We start from the raw sequence: 7,983 nt of genomic DNA, 5'->3' as shown, positions 1-7,983 counted from the left end.
TGCCCAAGAAGGCAGAGGGCAGGAGCGAGAGCTTCCCGAGTGGGCATGATGCTGCACGACGAGGACACCGGGGTGAGGGAGGACAACCAGGCTCACCCTTTGCTGAAACACGGTCTCTCCCCTGGCTGGCTGTGACCGTCCGTCCATGAGAAGACGGTGGGAACAAGCCTTTTCCTGCATGACACTTGGCTCTATTATGGGAACAGAACGAAGATGATAAGGAAAACCAAGTGTCACCCAGAAACCCGAAATCGGCTGCGTGCAGACTTCCCCCGGGAGATGTCCCTCGGGGGCCAGACGGAGCTGCCCCACCTCCACTGGGCAAATGAAATATAATTACAAGAAAAACAGAGGACTCAGAGATTTCATTGATTTCATCCGCCCCTGATTCTTCTACTTCTGAGTGCACCGAAGTTCCTTGAAGAACTCAGAGAAGATTGTTGAATTACAGTGTTTGCTCGTGATTCAGAAGCAGAAATTTTTCCAAATGTCTTCGCAAGAAACTGACATCTGAGAGGCCATTATGAGTGAGTCAGCGGGCGTGGGCAGACCATCAGATGAGCTGAGCTCTACTCGCGTGCACTCTGCCCCGCTGTTCTCTTACTGTACAAGAAAGTTCTGGGAGGATGAGTAAGTAAGTGCAGGAGCAAAGACCTGGGCAGGTGTTGCTGGTTTTCCCTAAGCAGAGCTGCCGGGCCACACGCAGGTCAGAGCCCCGCCCCCCGCTGCAGTGCTCTGTCCCAACCCCACGACGTGGACCCGCTGGGCTGCCCTCGTCTCCTTCCCAGACAGTGGGCCCAGACAGTGCGAATGCTGTGCCCCCCTCTGTGGGGACACCGAGAGTCCAAGTCCGCGTCCCAGGCCGCGGCATCTCGGGTTTGCGGGAGGAGCGCGCGCGCACGCACACAAGCTCCAGTACGCACCGCTGCCCGGCCAGGCTGTGACTCTCGGGGTGATGCGACGCATTCACCTTTTCCACCGCATCTCTCCCATCTCCCAACGTGTGCGGCTCCTGATAAGCAATGTGCTGTGGCGGGAACGGAGATAAGCAGAGTAATGGTTCACTACCGGGAGCTGAAATCAAACATAAACATATACTTCTTGAAGCCCGGTGTTTGTCCAAGAAACCCCTGTTGTAAAGTCTCAGAAATCCATCCGTTTACCCGACAAATATTGGCTGAGTACTATCTGGGGGCTCGAGGGACCTTGGAGAAGTGGGAGGTTTGGGCCCTGCACCCCAGGGGGGCAGGGCAGGACAGAAGCACCCCTTCCAGTTGGCCTTTGCCAAGTTCTCGGTCATCTCGCTCTCACCGCCCCCTCGGGCCTGCTCTTGAGCAAGGCGATGGCTCTCTCCTTCGTGCAGTGGAGTCTGAGTTTTGGGGAGGGAAACGGCAAGCTCAGATCCCAGGATAACACGGCAGAACCAGAGACAATCACAGGTCGTCGGACCCTGACACTGAGAGGTTCACATCGAGGAGTCAAGAAGCGGCTGACCACATGGCCTCCAGCCGGGCATCCAAGGTGTCCGGACTGCTCAGCTCACCTCCCTCCTCGCCTCTGCTCTGTAAGTGCGTTGGTCCCCTAGCCCCACCTCCCAGGTACGTGGCCGCACCTGTCCACTCTCCCTGCCCCTCCGGGAGCATCCCTGCCAGCTCTCCCGTCTGTGACCGCGGGACCCCTACAGCCGGGCTCACCCGGCCTCCTTCCATCTGTCCCTCCCCGTGGTCACCAGAGGGATCGCATGAAACAAAAATCAGACCTTGTCCACTGCCTCCTGGGGAATGAGCTGTGACCAGGATAAAACCAACCCTCTCCGCCCTCTTGCCACAGCGGACGTGTGGTAGGAAGACGCCTGTCACGGGCACGCGGAGGGGGCGAAGGAGAGCCCGCGGCAGGCCTACCCTAGGGAGGAAGGCAGAGAGAGGTGGGCAGAATAGGGCAGGCAGTGTGCGAAGTACGGCCTGGACTGCAAAGCTCCAAGCTGTGGTTCCCTACCGTCGTGAGGTCTGGGAGGGACGTTTAGGGTCCCGTTTGCTCTCTGGTGACTTCCCTGCCTACCTGCTGGCCAGCCACCTCTGTTGCGGTGCCCCCCATCAGCTTCTTCCGGCTGATCATGCTTACCTTTGTGTGTGTGTTTCCAAGCCTTCGCATACATCCTTCCTTTTGTTTTAAAAGTCCAGCACTTTCCATGGCTGTGTCCTCATCATTCAATCCCAACCCCTTGGGAATGTATAAGAACTGTCCCTGACACGCCTGCACCCCAGCGTCTAGCAGCTCGTCCCCGCAGCTCAGCTGTGGAAAGGGCCCAGCTGTCCCTCGACAGGTGAATGGAGAAAGACGTGGTATATGCGGTGTCTGGGTGGCTCAGTCGGTTGGGCGTCTGCCTTTGGCTCAGGTTGTGATCCCAGGGTCCTGAGTTCAAGCACGGCATCGGGCTCCCTGCTCAGTGAGGAGCCTGCTTCTCAGGCTCCCTCTGCCACTCTCCCTGCTTGTGCTCTCTTGCTCTTTCAAGTAAATAAATAAAATCTTAAAAAAGAAAAAAAAAAGAAAAGAAACTATGGTGTATACACACACACAATGGATACTATGCAGCCATCCATAAAATGAAATCTTGGCCATTTGCAACGACATGGATGGAACTAGAGGGTATCATGCTGAGCGAAATAAGTCCATCAGAGAAAGACAATTATCACATGATCTCTCTGATATGAGGGAGTTGAGAGACAGGGCGGGGGGGGGGTGGTTGTGGGAGGTAAGGAGGGAAAAAAATGAAACAAGATGGATCGGGAGGGAGACAAGCCATAAGAGACTCTTAATCTCACGAAACAAACTGAGGGTTGCTGGGGGGGGAGGGATGGGGTGGTGGGGTGACGGACACTGGGGAGGGCGTGTGCTATGGGGAGTGCTGTGACACGTGGAAGCCTGATGAGTCACAGACCTGTGCCCCTGGGGCAAATAATACACTATATGCTAGTAATAAAAACAACTATACTAGAATTAAAATAGAAATACATGTAAGCATAAAAAAAGTAACAGGGAAACAGGTGAAATTAGTTTTAAATATGTTATATGTTATTTAACCCAATAAACCCCAAATATGATCTTAACATGAAATAAATGAACCATAATAGTAAATCAATAATGAAATAATTACGTAAACAAACAAAAAGAACTGTCCCAGACCAAACTCCCCAGAGGGTGGTCTGTCCCTAGCATGGCTCTATGGGACTTAGCACTGCTGTGTCCCCAGGCCTGGGACAGTGGTCGAGCACAACCTGGGAGCTCAACCAGTGTTGACCAACCACCGGAAGGGAGAGAGAGAGCGGATTTGACCCGGTGAATGCCCAAGACCCCTCTGCTCATGGGCCGCTCCTGATGGCCGTACGTGACCTGCCCAGCTGTGACTGATGGGTTCTCAAGGTCTGGCTGTGGGTCAGCCCCTCAAACGTGACCCCAGGGAGCCACGTTTCCTCCGAAGCAGACGTGTGCAGCCGGGAGAGGCTGTGGTGATGACGACATTCAGGGACAGTGGCAGGAGAGGCTGCATGTGCCCCTCCCCACCCCACTGAAAGGCCTCGGCCGCAAAGGCGTCTGGGAAGTGACAGGAGCGTGGCTGGAGAGGGGCTGCAGCCAGCGAGGAAGCCACGGTGCCCCGCACAGCCAGACTTGTCAGCATCCACCAAAACAAACGCGCTATCCAGGATGTGGCCCAACTCGGGAATGTGGAATAATAGGAAACGTGTGCGGCTTGGCGGGTGGGAGCCAGACGACACGGCCCAGCAGGAGGAGAGAAAGGCTGTGGAGGCAGTGCCACGATAAATCAGAGCTCATCCCCTGTTCTTCGGGTTGAGAGAGGGGCCAGCCCCGGTCTGACCGTGGGGTCTGCGTACTCTTCACCTCAACGAGGGGGGAGATCGCCCTTATTTTTAGCAATGAATAGGCTTTTGTGTTAGGGCGTTGGGTCACACGTTTGCCAGGAGACTTTACGGGGTGAAGAGAAAAGGACTGACCCCTGCCCCCCACAGGCCTCCTGTCCGCGGCCCGCAGGTCTCCGGAGCCCGTCTTCCCCGTCAGACAGGCGAGCCTCCCCCCTCACCTCCGCAGGGTCGTGCCAGGGATCAAACGAGGACAGACATTTCCCGGAGTGGCCCGTCTTCCAGAATGTCATCCCCTCTGCCTTTAAGCCCCACCAGGAGCAGGGATGACCCGTTATACCCAGGAACAGAGGCCTCGGGCACCCTCGTGTGTGTGTTTCAAAGCCTTTGCTTACATTCTTCCTTTTGTTTTAAAAGTCCAGCACTTTCCTTGGCTATGGCCCGGAGAGACAACTTTGTCATGGTTTCGGGAGAGGCTCTGAGCTCTCGGACGTCTGCTGGAGGCCGCTGCAGACTCGTGGCTGCTGGCCTAGAGGAGCTGAGAGGGCAGTGCCCGGAGCCAGGCGCAGGACCTCGGAGATGAGCTGGGCTTGGGGCCCTGCCCTGAGCCTCCTCCAGCCGGGGCCAGAGAAGGGTAAGTCATTATCTTCAAAATGCCCTTGGGCTGGGGATTCCCGTGGCTCTGCTCTGAGGAGAGCAGGGCCTGAAGGTAGACTCCACTGGGGCCGGGGCAGGGGTTGGGGGCAGCTGGTTCCAGCAGGTTCCCTGGCACGTCCTTCCTTCCTCGTGGTCCCCAGGAACCTTGTAAGTTTGCCTACGAGACCTTACTCGGGCCACAGGGCCATGCGCGCTGGGCCGCCAGCCCTCGGTGCGTCTGAAGGGCCGAAACTTGGGTTGGGTTGTGTCCACGGTCATCCCCTCGACGGAATACTTTTGGGAACCTCTGCTGAAAGGAATCCACCCCCTGTGCCCGTAACCTCCGAAGGGACGCGGCCAGCCTAATCCGAGAGCGGTCAGCTAGGCCAACAGGCTCCCACGGACCACAGCCAAATTCAGAGGGAGAAAGAGCCTGTGGTCCTTGGGTCTGGGCCGTCAAGGGGCTGCGGACGCCGAGTGATCACATCAGACCCCACTTCCTTCTCGCCTTGAAAGTTGTGGTTTTCAAAGTCCGGACTCCCTTCCCCTCCCGGTGCCCGGTGCCCTGTTTTCCATCATTTCCTGGGTGTGAGTTGCTTGTGTCAGGAAGATCCTGGTAAGCCACCGCTGGTGGGCTCCGGAGGTCCCACATGTTATCAGTCTGAGAACATCCCCGCCTCCCCGTCACCTGCCTGTTCAAGGGTTGACCTGACCTTCTTACCTGCCATGTTGTGATTTATAAGAAATGTTTCTTTGGTCATTCAGATGAGCACAATATATTTCTCATACATATTTGGTCTTTGTCCACAGTTTATGGCTCGCAAGTCCCTAAACCCTTGGAATTTTTAAAGTGGTTAAGGGCAATAAAGATGGGGAGATGGGGTTTGGGTGTTTTGTTGGTTGGTTAGTGGTTTTTTTTTTAAGATTTTGTGTATTTATTTGACAGAGAGAGAGACACAGCGAGAGAGGGAACACAAGCAGGGGGAGTGGGAGAGGGAGAAACAGGCTTCCCGCAGAGCAGGGAGCCCGATGTTGGGCTCCATCCCTGGATCCGAGGACCATGACCTGAGCCAAAGGCAGCCGCTCAATGACTGAGCCACCCAGGTGCCCGTTTGCTTTCTTCTTAAGCAGGCTCCACATGGAGCACGGAGCCCAGTCTGGGGCTTGAACTCATGACCCTGAGATTAAGACCTGAGCTCAGATCAAGAGTCTGAGCCCCCAGGGTGTCCCAAAGGGGCTGTTGTTATATTAACAGAGCTACTTTGTACCCACCCGAGGCGGGTGCTGGGAACCCAGAGGGCCCATTGTGTGGTTAGTGGGTTACAATTTCTGGTCCCTTTAACCCCTCAACCTCCTCTGAGGAGGGGAGGGGACCCTGGAAAGGGCCTCGAGGCCCCACACCCTTCCCCCTTCCTCCCCTTAGGTCAGCGGCTGTTGATTCTTACCCTTTCGTACTCCGGTAGGTGTGAGTAGCTCCCTGAGTTCTGTGAGCCGCTCTGGCAAATTAACTGAATGTAAGGAGGGGGTCTTTGGAACCCCCAGCCTGTAATGGATCGGTCACAGGTGACAACCTGGGGCTCACAACCGGCCTCTGATGTGGGGCAGTCTTGCAGGATGGCGCTGTGGGGTCCGGAGCCGGACGGTCTGGACTGCGCTGAAATGTCCGCCCGCCAGCTAGTATCTGAGAATTGCTGGGTATTCGGGGGCGAGGGGAGGGGACCCACGTCTCATGCTGGTACTGCTGGTACTGGGTCAGGGAACCTTTAAAGACCACCCCGCTGTCTGACTCCAGGCCGCAGAGGCCTAGGGATCAGTCAAGCCCAGCAAAGAATGTGCAGGGCCTGGAGCAAGCTGAGACTGTGGGCCTGGGGCGGGCCAGCGTCGGTGCTGAGCCTGGGCCTTCTGAGTGCAGGGCTGGGGTGGGGGGCGCCCAGGGCATCTTCAGAACAGCCGGTTCTCCCAGTGGCTGTGGGAGTTGTGTCCAGGGTGGGGGGGCGAGAATTCCTGTCCCCATTCAAAGGCAAATGGAACATCCTAATGCAGGGGAAGGGGACAGGGGTCCGGCACTTGAGACGACGACAGGGCGCTAAGAAGAGCAGGTGTCTGGTCACTAGACGTCTCTCCTGCCCCACAGATGGGTCGTTCAGATAAAGTTGATCTCCGCTAATAACCCTCACTCTGGGAAAGGCCTGATTTAGCTCCTTCTGTGGCGTTGGGGGAGGGGCAGAGTCTCTCTTGAGCCCGCAGGGTGTCAACTGCCTTCAGCTCTGAACGCTCTTCATGCCGGAGTGGCCGTCAGGTGACCCGCCCTCGGCCCCTGTGGTGGAAAAACTTGTAAGTCAGCATGTTTCTCCCCAATATTAGGGATGTGGCCTCGGACCTCACAGCCCAGCCTTCGGAGGGGAAGTGCTGAGTGAGCCTTCCCGTCCCTCTGCTCGCCTTGTTGTAGAACACGTGACTGGCCTTTGCACCGTCTGGACCCTGACAGTCTGGGGGGCCAGGAGGCTCAGCAACAACATTCGTCACCATTTGTCACCACTCTGTTCTCAAGCAATGATGGCTTTTAGCGGCTTCTTCAGCGGGGACCAGAAGTCTCCCTTTCAGGGAGACCCCCCCCAGGGGACATGAGAGGGTCAGCCATGGCTTCCTTCCCCGCCTGGGTGACCTGACTCACCTTAGTTGACCTGATGTGGAAGGGGAAGTCTGCATATGTCTCACACGCAGAGCGGACCAAAGGGCTCTGAGGCCAGGCCCGGGGCACCTGATGGGGCAAACCCACCTCTGCAGGTCTGGCTTTACTGCCCCCCACCTCACCCCGCCCCCCGCCCCCACGCCCAGCTCAAACTTGAGTGTTTCCTTGGCCCCTCAGGAGCAGGAACTACATTTCTGGACTGGTGAAGCGGGGCCAGGTACTTGCCAGACCGGCCTCTCGGCACTGCTGGGGTCCCGGGGCCTCCGCAGCCCTCCCCAGGGGGCTCACGGAAACGGCGGGGAGCCCACGGCGGGGAGCCTTCCCGTTCCCCATCGCCAGCTTGGCGCAGGCAGAGGAGGGGCCGCAGGAAGGCAAATGCCCATTCACTCAGTGGAGAGCCGGGCCAGGCCACGCTCGGGAGGCCCCTGGAACCCAATGCCTGGACCTTGCCTTCCCAGAGGAAGGAGGCTGTGCCCGGCCTGCTCGGGTGACCGCCCTCACGAGGAGCGAGAGGGAGGGAGGGAGACACTGTCGAGTCATAAGACCAAGGCCTGGGGGACCCACTTCTGCTTTTGGTTCCCCTTTTGCCCATGACGTATTTTGTTAGCGAGAAAGCTTTTCAAGCATCTTTGGGGGTCGGAATGTAGAAACAAGGATTTACGAGCCACGTGAAATCCTCCCTGAGCGGCCTTTTCTAGACGGGTCCCCCCTTCCCGCGCTGCGGAGGGTGAGCCCCCCTCCAGGAAGCGCCTGGGCCTTGGGGAAATGGGGCCCAAAAAG

Source organism: Meles meles, chromosome 16 (genome assembly GCF_922984935.1).
Source record: "Meles meles chromosome 16, mMelMel3.1 paternal haplotype, whole genome shotgun sequence".
Lineage (NCBI taxonomy): Eukaryota > Metazoa > Chordata > Mammalia > Carnivora > Mustelidae > Meles > Meles meles.
This window is presented reverse-complemented; position numbering follows the sequence as displayed.